Source organism: Oryzias latipes, chromosome 21, assembly GCF_053564925.1.
Source record: "Oryzias latipes strain Hd-rR chromosome 21, Olatipes_Hd-rR_3.1".
Lineage (NCBI taxonomy): Eukaryota > Metazoa > Chordata > Actinopteri > Beloniformes > Adrianichthyidae > Oryzias > Oryzias latipes.
This window is the reverse complement of record NC_136257.1, coordinates 25,930,123-25,944,201: the sequence shown is the minus strand read 5'-3', so window position 1 is coordinate 25,944,201 and position 14,079 is coordinate 25,930,123.

Genomic DNA, 14,079 nt, shown 5'->3' with positions numbered 1-14,079 from the left:
CAGAATAAATGTCATTTTACTCTCTACAAGGATACAGGATTGTTATTTGCCATCATTAAAGACTCACTCTTGTTTTTGGTGTTTTTAACGTGTTCTTGTGGCTTTTTTTCTGATGATGGACATATATAAAGTATAATTAAGCTCAAAATGGCATGTCTGAGTATTTCTATATCAAAATTCCTGGGAATCAGGAGCGGACAAAAAATGCCGATTGAAATTAACGCTTTTTTGCGGTGTAGAAAAGTCACTGAGTGGGCAACAAACTTCCTGCCTCGAGGTCTCAGCAATTGGGAGGGGATGAGCAGGCGGGGTTGCTCCACAAAAACCGCCCACAACTCAGAGGAAAATTTCGAATGAACTCCTGCTGCTTTGCAGACACTATATCCTAGAAAACGACACAGGTTTTTTGAAAATAATCTTAATTAAAAGATCACTGGGAACACTGTAACAACAGATCAAAAGATGATCAGAGTGGATTTAGAAAAGACACTAGAAAGGAAAAAATCTAAGAAATATGTTTGGAAAAAATAAGAAAAAATGATGAATTATTCTTAATTAAAAAAGGTTACTTATGTAGTTTGTTTATAGCTAGCTTCAGAAAAGTGTAACATTTCAAAATACTTCTTTAAAGTTTAGACAGACAGTTTCAACTGGGCGAACTGTTTGATTGCATCAGCTGGTTCCCGAAATGTTTCACATTTATCCTGTTATTTTTAGTTTTCTACATCTATGCATGTAGTAAAAAAGGAGACGGAAAACCTATGACTTCATATGCAAGGAAGTTTGCATTTTTTTTCCTCTTTGCAAAGAGTGTAGAAAAGCAACTGCGTGACATTTTTTTAGCAAGCGTCATTAACGTCTGCAAGAGTTTTAGCAAAAACATCCACAGAAGATTTCAGGGTCTGAAACTTACATCATCACGCACTTACAATCAGAATAAAATCAAATAATTGAATAAAACACAAAAACCAGTCTTTTCTAATGATTTCTGAATTTTGAACTATCTGGTTTGTCCTTGTAATCTGATTTTAGTTAGCATGTAAACAAGTGTCAGATACTCTGATTGGATTTAGTGTAAGGAAGTGCTGGTGTGAATAGCTGTCGCTGCTATTCAGGAATTCTTTATTTGTTCAAAGGGCACATATGCAGTCACTCAGTGACTCTTGCATTGGTCTGATAAGTGCAGGGAGCTGTCTAATCAGACTGCAAATAGGTTTGATCACTGTCCGGTGTAATCTGGCCTACAAGCAGCCTTTCCAGCACTAAATCAAGCGTTGGGGAAGCTGCAGGTGCCGCTTCACAGACAGGCTTCCCCTGGGGGCCGTGTGCTGGAGAATAAACAGCAAATAAATGGCAGTGGTGGGGGAGAGATGAGGTGATTAACTCACTGCAGGGCAGTTTTTCAATATAGCCTTAACCCAGAGATCTCCACAATCGTACACCCAGTTTTCTGTCCAGTTGGGCTGAAACCTGAGCCAGCCTCACTTGCATTGTCTGGGTTACACTTTCCCTGAGATAGAGTACTTGTAGATGATACATAAAAAGGTGAGGTTGTGAGTGTGTGGTTATTCTCTGGGGAAACTGCTAATGTGTCAGCTCCATGGCTCATTTCTTTCAATTACGCTGGCTGGACTAAGAGAGCCCACCAGCGGTCCACTGACAGCTCCATATGGGGCACATCACTGCTTATCGCAAGCTGTAATGGAAAATTCATTTACCCTTCATAGAATGTCATATTTTACCATGAACAAAAGCAGGTACATATCCCAAAATTTGAGGAATGTTAATTAAATAGAGGATTTTGTCATTTTTATTTTTTCTATTTAGCAGAAGCAAAGTCTTGTATGTTTTTTTTATTATTATTTATTCAAGTCAAAACTAGCTGAATTATTTTTGGACATAGTTTTTGACCTTTTCTGAGAAAATTGGTATTGTAAAACACTAATTTAGCATCTCACCTCAATATAAGGCATCGACAGGCATACTTTGAAATGAGCTGTGATGTTTTCCATTGTGCTTCCTCTTGTGGTTTCAAAGTGAATTAATTAACATGATACAGAAATGGGTAGAATGCAAATGCTGGAGCCCTCACTTTATGCCTGGGTATCCCTTTGTTCCCCTTTATTGTACCAAATTATTTAATTGGGTCTCTCTGATTGTGCACAGACACAAGCAGGAACACAGGCCATTGTTAGCTTCTATTCAGACCACAAAACGGCATCAAATTCAATTTCCATCAAAACGGCAGGCTGCTGTAGAGCCCACAGTGGCCCTGGAGATTAATGAAGATCTGCATCAAGGCAAAGCGCTGGTTTGAGATGGGAGATTTCTCCCAAATAAAAGACCCCTTCACCAAGAACAAAAGGAGCCCTGAAAAGCAACGGGATGTTCTGAGTGGATGAAATAATTCAAAACAAAGACGGGAGTTTGGGGCGGGAAGGGAAAGGCTCCGAAATAAACGGCTTTCTTTTCTTGCCACTGTTTTGGTCAACAGGTTGCTCAATAGGAACCGATCTTTCTAGCACAAACGTATACATCTTTATTACCAATGTCTTCTAGACATTTATAGGCAGAAATATTTAGTACAATCATTTATCTTCAATCTATTTGTCTCTGCCGAACCATTCCTCTGCTTCATATAATGTTGCATTCACATTAAAAGCAAAAGCTCGTCATTCAAAGACTTCCATAATAGAGAAAAGTCATGGTTCACCTTGAATGCGGAGCTCTTTTTAATATGAGAAACAAACAGCGTGAAAGCAGCTACTTTCAGATTCTGAAGTGAATTAATACATAGCTTTTCACCCCTTTTTTTCTGACAATCATCTGAAAAGAAACAAACTTCAGCCGCATTCAGAGCGCCTGAATGGATTTCTTCTCTTCGCTCGCTTTGTGTGAAGTGCGACAACTGGATGACTTGTTCTGTGAATGCAAGCTTTCGACAGGTGTGCTCTTTCAGCTCAGCTTAGCACAGCGCCAATTTGGTTTTCACCAGATAGATCCCAAGCGCTGGGTCTCTCATTTTCTCATAAACCGCTTGATGTAGAAAACATTATTCGCCCCATCTAATCTTCATTTCCTATTTTGTCTAAAATACATGCGCTCAGGCCTCTTAATACACAGATTAATAACTGCTGACACATAAATATTTGCAAAGGGAAAAAAAAAGACAGCCACTAAGGAGGGTGTTGAGGTTTTCATCAATTGCCACCTTAAGACTCCACTCTTTCACATTCAGCACATGGTGCGTCCCAGCCTGCCATATTTACTTCATTTCCCCCAATTCATAGATGCTGCTCACTGGACTGGAACATTCCAGCTGCCACCTCAACATCTCATTATTTTTTTGAAATATCAAGCTTGTATCTTCTTGATAAATAATTCGCAGTAGTATAATGTATCAGACTAAAACATATTTTCAGGGGGGCACAGAGGTTAAAGTGCCAATCTCACCTTTTTTAATTTTTTTTTCGTGCCGAAGACAGAGATTTCCATATATAGAGTGACCATGGTTTGTGTTCAACATGAGCAATCAGGATGAAGCACACTGCAACACATATTGCTGTCAGAGATTGGAAATGAGGCCTGCTAACCTGTAGGCAGCTTCCCCACACCAATCAGCTTTATGCATTCCCAATGCATTCGCTGCCTCCAAAAAGAATTGTGACTGTGAAGTTTTTATCTGAGTAGTTGACAAACATTACTCTTTAATGCAGTTTTGTAGAAATGCATTCTTATCCCTCTTGGAAGGCATTTATCTACTTGAAACCTGCAAAACGGTTGCCACAGGGAAGGATTCCTTTTAATATACTACAATAGGCTCAGTATGGGACACATTCTGATTTCTGTGATAGATAGGAGGCCCAGCCATATATTCATGGGAAATTGTTTATCTTCAAGTGAGGCGAGTGAAAGGCTATTTTTTTTTTTTACAAAAGCATTTCAGCTTTCATCTGGAATGATTCCCTTCAGTCGTATAAATTGTTCTGTGGAATTTCAGACAGGGGCTTTTCATGCAAAAGTATCTATCAGCAAAAGGAGATGTCACAACATATGAATGCAAACCACACGGAACGGCGTAAAAAAATATGTGCCTGTGGGTGCAAATCTGTATCCTTTCTCTTATATATTTTGACAATAACAAAAATTACTAATAAAACACCAGCAAACAACACTTGATATGATTAAATGTGCCTTTACAAAAAAAAAAACTTTACGTAAAAAAAAAAAAAAAAAGTTTAAGAGAGAGAGGAGAGAGTTATTAACACCCCATCTGTTATTCAGATTTAGCTGAGAAGAGCTGTAGTGCTGTCTCCCACGCCTTCATGCAGCATGCACTCTTTTTTGTGGATTACTTCTGATATTTGGCCTTTCCTTGGGAGACATCTTGCAACTCGAGCTAGCCAACAGGGGCTTGCACATTTTTAACAGGAGTCACAGGAACAATTAATCAATAGAGTCCCTTCACCAGTAGGCTCCAAATGTTAACAAATTGAAAAAGATGGAGGACAAAACAGATTGCTGACAGAAGCAGACATTTACTCAATGGGGATTCTGCTGCAACCAAACCTTTGTAGTTTCTAACCTATTATAGCGGCTTCCAGTCATTCAGAAGTGACATGGCTCTGAGCACAACCAACCTCAGAATGACAGCAGCAAAATAACCTTCAACATTTATTAGCATTTATCTAATTCTGGCTTTGAAAGTAGCCTTCTGAAATGCAGAGGAGTGCAGTCATCTTTGGAGTGTCCTCTATGAGCGCGCTCATTCCAAAACACCTTTGCTGACAATCCACTGCAGCATCTCACACTAACACTTGCTCAGAGCCACAAGTAAAAGCCTCTGTACTTGTCAGATGTGCATACTACAAGTCAAATTAATGTATCTTTATGGTGTTTAGGTGTTTTTTTTTTTTTATAAAGCAGGGAACGCGCATCGCTTTTTATCAAACCTCTTCATATTTCACTGATGTGGAATGGTGCAGCACATTTGCAAGGCAGAACTAATGCTATATAAATCTCAAGTAATAAGAGGACCCTGAGGACATCGACTAAATGAAGATTTTACACCAATTTGAACCTGCCTGCAATTTGATTTTTGCCTTGAGTACATTTGTTTAACAGGTGCTGGAGATTCAAGCACCTCCTCTCCAAAGTGTCGCTATGCTTCCTTTATTAATTTCTGGATTGCAGGTGGGCGGGGGAGTATGAAGAGAAAGGGGTGTTAACAAACACTAATCAAAGGTTGGAAGTGAGCGAATTCTACCTTAGATCCAGTGTACTTTTGCTTCATTTGCAAACTAATTATTTTAAACCCCCACAATATGTTTGAGGTCAGCTCCTGTGTATTTTGGATACGCTTGGCTATTAGCATCACTGAAAGCTTCAGATGTGTCAAGCCCGCTCCCCCTCTGGTGATAGTCACCTACTTTAATTTCCCTGCAGGCCTCAGAGGGGGATGAATTCAACTAAAATCACAAGCTGTTTTGTTGGCAGTCCTTTGTGGCCTATAATGAATCTAATGAATATAAAGAGAGGCAAAGAAGTGAGGGGGGGTGGGAAGGGGGGGTCGCATACATTTCAACCATGCTGTGTTTCTTTTACTTGACGATTTGTGACCCCAACAATGGGACAACAGCGACTGTTTTTGTACCCTTAATTTGCCTTTGTGTTTCAGCTTCATCTCTTTCAGCGCCGAGCATTCAAAGTCGCCAGTTAAAGAATAACTGCTGACTCCACAGCCTGTCAAACAAAGGGGAGCTTTTAAGATGGATCCCTAACTATCAGAGCCAGAGGAACAGAAAGGGAAAGGGGGCTCAGTGACAACAACAGGCAGGGTTGAGGTGGAGTTAGCCTGAGCTCCTGAAACTGGCCTGCAGCACTTCCTCTCCCTTCAAACAAAACATAAACAGGACAATCCCCTTTTAGAGTGGATGACAGAGGTGGTGAAACAACCATTTCACTTCCATGTTGAAGCAGGTTTAGAAAGCAAAAAAAAAGTTACCGGCACCAGATGCAGTTCCGCAAATGACCACTGGTTATCTCATGACACACGAAAGTCATTTCACCATCACTCCAGAGAAAAAAAACAATAAAAAAAAACATATTGTATTTTCCGCACTAGAAGGCACATTTAAAAGCCTTGTTGTTTGTTTTTTTCAAAAAACGACGGTGCGCCTTATAATGCAAAGTGCCTTATGTATGGATTAATTCAGTTTGTGATTAGTGATGTTAAAATGATTTTGAGAGGCACACGGCGCTCTGTCAAAATGTCTCTGTTGGAAACGAGGTTAGATGTTGTGAATATAGTTAATAAAGTCTGAAAGACATATCCTTCACTCTTTTGTTTTGTTTTATATGCCTTATTATTGGGTGCTCCTCATACAGTGCATTCAATTATGATGTGCCTCATAATCTGGTGTGCGCTATAGTGGGGAAAATACAGTTCTTAAAAAATATTTAGTGGCTTTTGTTAGATTTAAAATCCATGACAGATGTATTGTGTCCATGATTTTATTTTGATTTGGCACTAAAAATTGTGCAAAAAGCAGGGGTTGGCCTTCTGACTAAACAGTTGCTAAACTGTAAGGGTTGCTTGTCATTTATTTAAGCAAGCTTTTGAAAACAGCAAGTGTTTAGTTGTGTCAAAGCCAGCCAAGATCTCCCATTAGGCTGAAAAACTGACTTTAAAAAAATGCACAATTGATCACATGACTTCACTTTTTGTCCAATTTCCTTAAACCAATACAAAGTTATGCAACCAAAATTCCTGTTTGGAAGGGAAAAAAGAATTCCTTAACACAATTTGAAATCTTCTCATGTAGTAATTTTAAATTCAAATTCAACTTTATTTATAAAGTACTTGTCCTGTCACAGAAGATCTCAAAGTGCTTTAAATAATAATAAAAAAAGAATATTTAAAATAAAAGCCACCAACGCACATATGCATTGCACCTAACGATTAATTCCAATTCCAACAATGTAATTTCAAAAGAAATGTTTGCGGCGTTTTTTATTTCCTTATGGTACAAAACATTTGGGCACAAGAAGTGCTGCGGAGTGGGTAGATGATAAAAAAGTTCTGTGTCACTGGTCCATGCCTGTATGCTCCCCAGTCCCTGTAATGATTTCTATTCATAAACATGCAGTGTGCTATCCTCCACCTGGCAGCTGCCTCTGTGCATATGAGATTACTATTATGCATCTTCCAATCCCAAGGATAAACATCTCCCCCACTTTTGAAGTTTGCAAGCATGAGGCATATTTTAGAGCCTTGTGACTTAAGCATCCCTTCAGGTATCACTTGCAATCTTTTCTCCTTCTATATACATTGTTCAACTTTAATGGGTATCTAATTTGTGTTATCAGCTTACAGGGCAGTAAGTAATAATTTGCATGGCTGCCCTAAGCAAATATGCTTCCATAAGCATCCTGTAGTATAGACACTAGAATGGATTACCTTCCATATTGGCTATGCGCTGATGGTCAGTGTTTTTCTTCTTCTTTTTTATTTTTTTTACTGCAAACCTTTTTACATTTAGATGCTATGTTGGATAAGTGGTTGTAGAAACTATAAAATGCCCCCTATGGTTCTCTGTTTTTCAGCTGTACTTAAGACTTCTTCTACAGGAGTCAACACAAGGAGAATAAAAGCTTAGTTTTCTGTTTTTAAATTCAGAGTTAAGAGTCTTTAAGATCCAGAGAAAGGCCAATAGAATTTACCTGAGAGCTCTTTTCTCTGTCGTGGGATTTTAACTTGAACCCCACATGGATTTCTTTTAAATGCTAACCGCACTCCAACATACAGTTACCTCCTATGAAGAGTACAGCTGTTTGGTCCAGAGCCGCAGGTTACTCGTGCGAAGTGTGCATTCATGCTGGCAGTGCGTCGTAAACAGGGAAGCATCAAGCTGAGTGACTTGATATTCTACTGGCTTGCATCAGGCATGTGTGTTCCGCTTGTTAGCTTAGTAGACAGTTAATTGCCATGGTGGGTGGTTAGAGTGCTAGAAGCCTGATCTTAGAAATATGTCATATTTGTTAATCGGACATGCAGATGAAAATAATGTTTGACAGACTGTGACCAACAATGCCGGGTCATAAATAGAGTGAAGTTCAGAAATATTCTTGGCGCTGGAGTATTATTGCATAAAGGCCATAAAGACAAGGCTTTGTTCATCTATTTATGTATGTTGTTAAGCCGTTTTAGAGCCAATGTGATGAAAAAAAAAATCTAGTGGGAAACAGAAACTGGTTCGTTGTGGAAACCAAGTACAAGCCCACATTACAGTATACTTAGCAATTGTGAGCCTAATTACTTTGTCTGCATTTATGTAAAACACGCAAAATCTGAGCCGTGCCGAAGAAAAGACGCATTCAGGATGCACAAACTAATTCGTATTCCTGGAAGGATTTGTAATTTGCAAAGCGCGTCAAATATCTGACAGCGGGGCACAGCCTCTTTAAAACCATGCTGTTCAAACTAGCATGCAGGTTGAAAATGGTATCTATAGATTGATTAAAGTTGTAAAGATTTTACATCAAAAGGAGCTCTGATTAAAGCTGCGAGATCCAACTCTTTTGTATCGGCCTTGTAATCTCCCTCACTTGGTGGAAATTGTTGTTAATGCCAAAATAATGTCAATGCAAACAATATTAATAACCATGATGAGAGAAGTTGGAGTAATGTCATTTAATCAATGAAAACAAATCATGTACAGCTCGCTATGCTTATCAGCAGGAGTGTGAATATTAATGGCTGGGTTGGAATCAATGCTGGGGTTGCATATATTGCCACCTGTGTTTACTCATGGTTAAGACATTTCTTTCTTTTATGTTTCTGCTGCATCCCTGAGTGCAATCGATGAAACGCTAAATAGAGATATGATACCAGCCATTAGAGCAAGTCAAAAACACCAACAAAACAGGAGTCATCCTGTTATTGTCAACTGCAAATATGGGACGTTCATATTTCAATTAACTTTGGTTTGTATTTGCTGATATTAATTAAGAGGGCTTGCAGAAGGACACAAACGAGACAGCTTCATTGTTTCAGATTATTCTCATGAAACTAGCATTAGTATGTAGCACAACACCACCTAATTAACTGGCATAGGCGGCAAGACATTACACCAGAAACCTTTTGATTTGTGGGATGTACCAGCATTGGGCAAGAAACAGATTCCTTTATTTCATTATTTGATAAGAAGGCCTTTAATGAAAATATCAGCCCAGGAGCAAAGCAGTTCAACATCAGTACTTTGGTGTTGAAAGAAATTTTGCTTCAAGGTGTAATGTTGCAGGGGATGAAATATCTCCAAACTGCAGCTCATTAAATAAAATGTGAAACACACCTGGTGGGCTAATGGAGGGCAAACGTTTAAGCAGTAGCAGGAGCGTGAGGGGATGTGGCAATCAAAGACAAAGCGGCGATTGGGGCTTAGCGTTCCTGTTGCGACACTCACCCCGTGTGCGTGGAGCCCGCCCTGCAGTTGGTGGTGTAACGGGGAAGTATCAGTGTCACCTGAAGCTTTCGAAGCATTCCTTCCCTTCAAGTCCAAGGCTCGCTTTAAATTCCCTTGGCTTCAGGGGGTCAAACAGACAACGTCTCAGAACAATAATGGGGCAACTATCAGTTACATCTCTCACCTGTAATTACTGGGCACCATTAAAAGTACCTTTTGTTTTTTTTTCTTGGGCTGTATAATACAGCTGTGAATGCTCTGAAATGAGTATAATGTAATCTGTGCAGCAGGTATCTTCTGCTTTTGTGCATCTATCCAGGCAGTGAATGGCTGGGCCTATCGGTTACCCTCTGGAGGTGATGTATACGCTCTCCAGAACAAAGCCACAAACACATGAAGCCTATGATATGCTGCCAAATACCACTCTCTCATTTTTCAGGGTTATTCAGCTTTTTGAAAAATAATTAGAGTATTCTTTTTCAAGGAGATGATGCCAAGATTCATGTCAAACCATACTGCTCTCTTTAAGGTATAGAAAATGTTCTATAACTTGGACTATTTAGCAAAGCTAAGGCCAACTGTAAATCCTTTTAGATAGCCCATAAAGAAAGACAACAAAAGCTAAGCAAATTAATAACCTACCAAAGTTATGTTAAAAGTTTGGTGTAAAAAAGAATACAAAAAAATCCATTACAACACACACAGAGTCTGACATTATCTTAAAGATGCAAAAGTTTTTATTCTCTGAGTGTGATTTGTGTCACGCTGTCTACCCTGCTGTCTATCTGTGTTACCTTTTCATTTTCACGCTGACGATTTCAAGAAGAAAGACACAGGGCTTTAATGCATCTCCCCACCAAACGCGCGTCTTTTAACAGATGTGCAACAGATAGTGTTGCTCTAATCTCCGAAAGCGCTGACATTACTGTGTATTTATTAAGATAAAAAGGTCACTGAAGAATTTAAATCAGCTTGGAGTAAAAAGTATTTTCCAAAAATACTTTTATTTTGATGGAATGATTAGAGCATTTTGTTGTCAAAAAATTAACAACAATTTAAAATGTCACAATTTAAAAAAAACATACACAACTCTTTTATGAAAACAGGTGTGTGGATGAAGTATTTAGAGGAATTTAATTCCGCTGTCTTCTCCATTTTGTCCACAGAGTCCTAACTTTGACTATTTTCTGATTCAAAGGTTCAGGCATTGCATCTAAGGCCACATAGGCAAGATAATGTATCCCAGGCTACAAAAGCGGCCAAATCACTGTGCATTAAGACTGAACACACAATAGGCAACAATGCCTTGCATAAACACTATTTAAAACTATTCACATGGCATTGAAGAGATGGGCGTCGACTCACTGTTGCCGCAAAGCCGGCGCATTGTGCAGAGGTGAAAAGAAGTCTAATGAACAGGAAGCCTTATTTGAGGGAGCTGACAGTAACCATACAACAGCCGCATTGTGTGCTTGCCACCAACCCTGTGGGTCTCTACATTAAGAGAAGTGATGAGAAAGTAAACCGAAAAGACACAGTGGGTCCTTGGACCCATGTAAATGCAAGCAGACAATAATGGGGGATACAAGCTGTCCCCACCTTTCCTCAGAGCTGCACGTTTGCAGGCACTGAACATCAACCGCTCTCACAGCTGAGGATAAAAGCCCCCTGGCCCGGTGGAACTTTGAAGTGGATTTGGGTTAGTTTACCACCAAAGACTGCAATTTTGGTGCAGCAGCAGTCAAATATGTCATACATTTTAAATGAAATCCAACTCTGCAGATAGGAAAGTTGGAAACTCCAGAGTTGGCTGCACAAGGACTCTTCTTCACACTCTTCATCAATCTTCGACAAAGGGATGACATCACCAATAAGCATGGCCTTTTATAACTTTGAGCAATAAGCTTTATTTACTGATGAGATAAGCCCCCTCAGCTTTTGTCTACTCTCCACTTTGTTTCTTTCTCTTGCAGCTGAAGAATCAAACGGCACTTTTGGAAGGTGGCGGAGCATGTCCAGGATTTAAAGCCAAAGCATGCAAAGAGATTTCCCCCATTTGGTGGCTTCTCAAAAAGCCACATTAGCCAGTTTGGTTCAAAGTAGCAGGCACAGGTGAAATGAATTGAAATTTAGACTTTTTTTTAAGGCAATAACCTCAATGGGAACAGAGTAACATAGATTAAAGCAAACAACATTCTTAAAGTCCCAATCTGATCATCTTTTGATCTATTAGAAAAGTGTTTCCAGTGGTCTTTAATTTTGGATTATGCTGTTTTTAGTCAAAATAAAAAAAACTGTGTCATTTTCTAGGACATAGTTTCTGCAGAATGGCAGTAATTTAATAGAAATTTGCCTCTGAGTTGTGGGCGTCATTGTTGACGAAGAGTAAAGGCCCGTACACACCGGGACGAATATTCGCCCGCGTTTTACGCCACGTTTTTTGTGTTCACACCCAGGCGATTTTCGCTGACGATGAGCCGAGCGAACATGCAATTTAGTTCCCTGACGTTAGATGGCGCTTAATGTAAAACAGAAATACCCCCTGTACACAAGGTGGCGATGCGCAACTTTACGCTTCTTAAAGTCGCTTTCCACTCAGAAGAAGAGAGCAAGTATTTACGCGCTTGTCAGAATCATACAAAGAAAACATGAATATTTCCAGCACCAGTAGCTCCAGCTCCAGTTCCAGCGATGAAGAAATTATTGTTCTGTTGAATGATGAAAGACGCCGGAAAAGACGTCGATTTTGGGTACATTCCATAGTTACGAGAAGAGAAGAACATGGGGAGTTTTATCGACTGGTACAAGAGCTGAAAATGTATCATGAGTGTTTTCGGGGATATTTTAGAATGTCCGTCAGTGAGTGCATCTTCTTCGTCTTATTTCTTCGCGGCAGTGTAGACGCTACTTGGCGTCTATCTTCTTCGCTGGTATGTGTGCTCAGCAAGACAGTTTTGTGTTGGGGCGCCCCCAAGTTGTGTTTTACGGTAACTTCAGAAGCTCCAGACACGTGTGCAAAAGCGCCATTCTCATTGGTCGTATAGTTTTTGACGTGGCGCGTCGAACCAAAAAAACAAACCCGAGGCGTTTTTAAAAAAATGACGTTTTTACGCGTGGGGATTTTCGCGTCGGTATGCACACTCACATTGGTGCCCTTTGTTTAGTCACGAGGCGTTAAACGTCGGCGAATATCGCGCGCAAAATTCGTCCCGGTGTGTACGGGCCTTAAGCCTGTCCCTTCTGTTTACACTCTCTCCCACTGGCTTACAGCCTCTCACACCCACAATCTATCATTGGCGGTGCAACAAAAATGGTGAGCAACATTAGAGCTATCCAGACAGCTCTGGGCCAGATGCCATCTCGGATGAAGAAAACAAAGACATACCTGGATCTAATCGTCTTTAAGGGGAGGAATTGGAATGGAATAAAGCAGGGAGCTTGTGGCCCGCCCAGCATATCGTAGCACCTACGTCATCTACGTCAATGCTACAAGCTTTTCCAACAGCATTTTTTTCTCCTGATTAACGGTAACTTCAATTCAGAAATACTCAGAAATGCGACTTTAAGCTTAATTTTCTTTTTATATATATATTTCATTATCGAAAAATGCCACAAGAACATGTATAAAACACCAAAAACACAATTTTCATAATGAAAAACAGCAGCCACACTCTAGTTTTAAATACACCACAGCCTGGATTATTTAAAAATATCACCATCCAGTGCATGCGTGGCCTGTAATTACTGTTTGTAGTTGTGTGTTACTCAGCCAGTCCATAAAGCCAAGCAGAGGTGACCGGTAAAGTGCTGAGGCACCGTGATACAGTGTGGCTGATTAAAGCTCACGTGGATGACAGTAAGTTCTCGCCATCAAAGTGCTGCTAGCTTTTATGTCATCTAGCAAGTTGAAAATTTGACGTAAAGTTGTTCCCATTTTCTCTACTTTCACAAAGTCTGTCAGGAAAACTCATTCTAACTAGGTTGTTGTGACAATATAGAAAATATAGCATCCACATATTCCAAATGGAGTGCCTATTTTTACCGGGATTAAAAGCCATTTTCTAACACACTACAAATGTGCCATTGGTTGTTTGTTTTTCTGAGCCAGTTCAGGCCCTGGGAACTTGTCACATATTCAGTTTGCAGTCACTTTAGAAAGGCTGAGTAGAGTCTCTGGGGAATTGCTGCAGTCTACCCCCCCTCCCCCCTCCCTCCACCACAACCCCATGTCACCAGCCAGGAACAAAGCCGCCATAGTCAATTCTCCTAATTTTACTGCAGCCTGTCAAAATCCAGTTCTCCTTTTCTTCTGCTCCTCAACAAGCACGTTCTGTCGGGATCAGTCAGGTCTGAGTCGCCCACAAAAACCTGAGACTCTCACTTCAGCGTCTCCCAGCACTGGTTTTGACACTCCCCAGCTCTTTGCCATTCAGATGCCTTCACAACGCAATTTGTTTCCATTTGTCAAACAGCAGTATTATCCGTCACAAAGGAAAATGCTGGCACCACGGAAAGTTCGTGAAAAACAACCTGTCCTACAACCAAATTGGGCCTGAGACTACATACCTATTTGCTCCGTGACAAAACAGCCTTAAACAATTTACAGCACCATCCC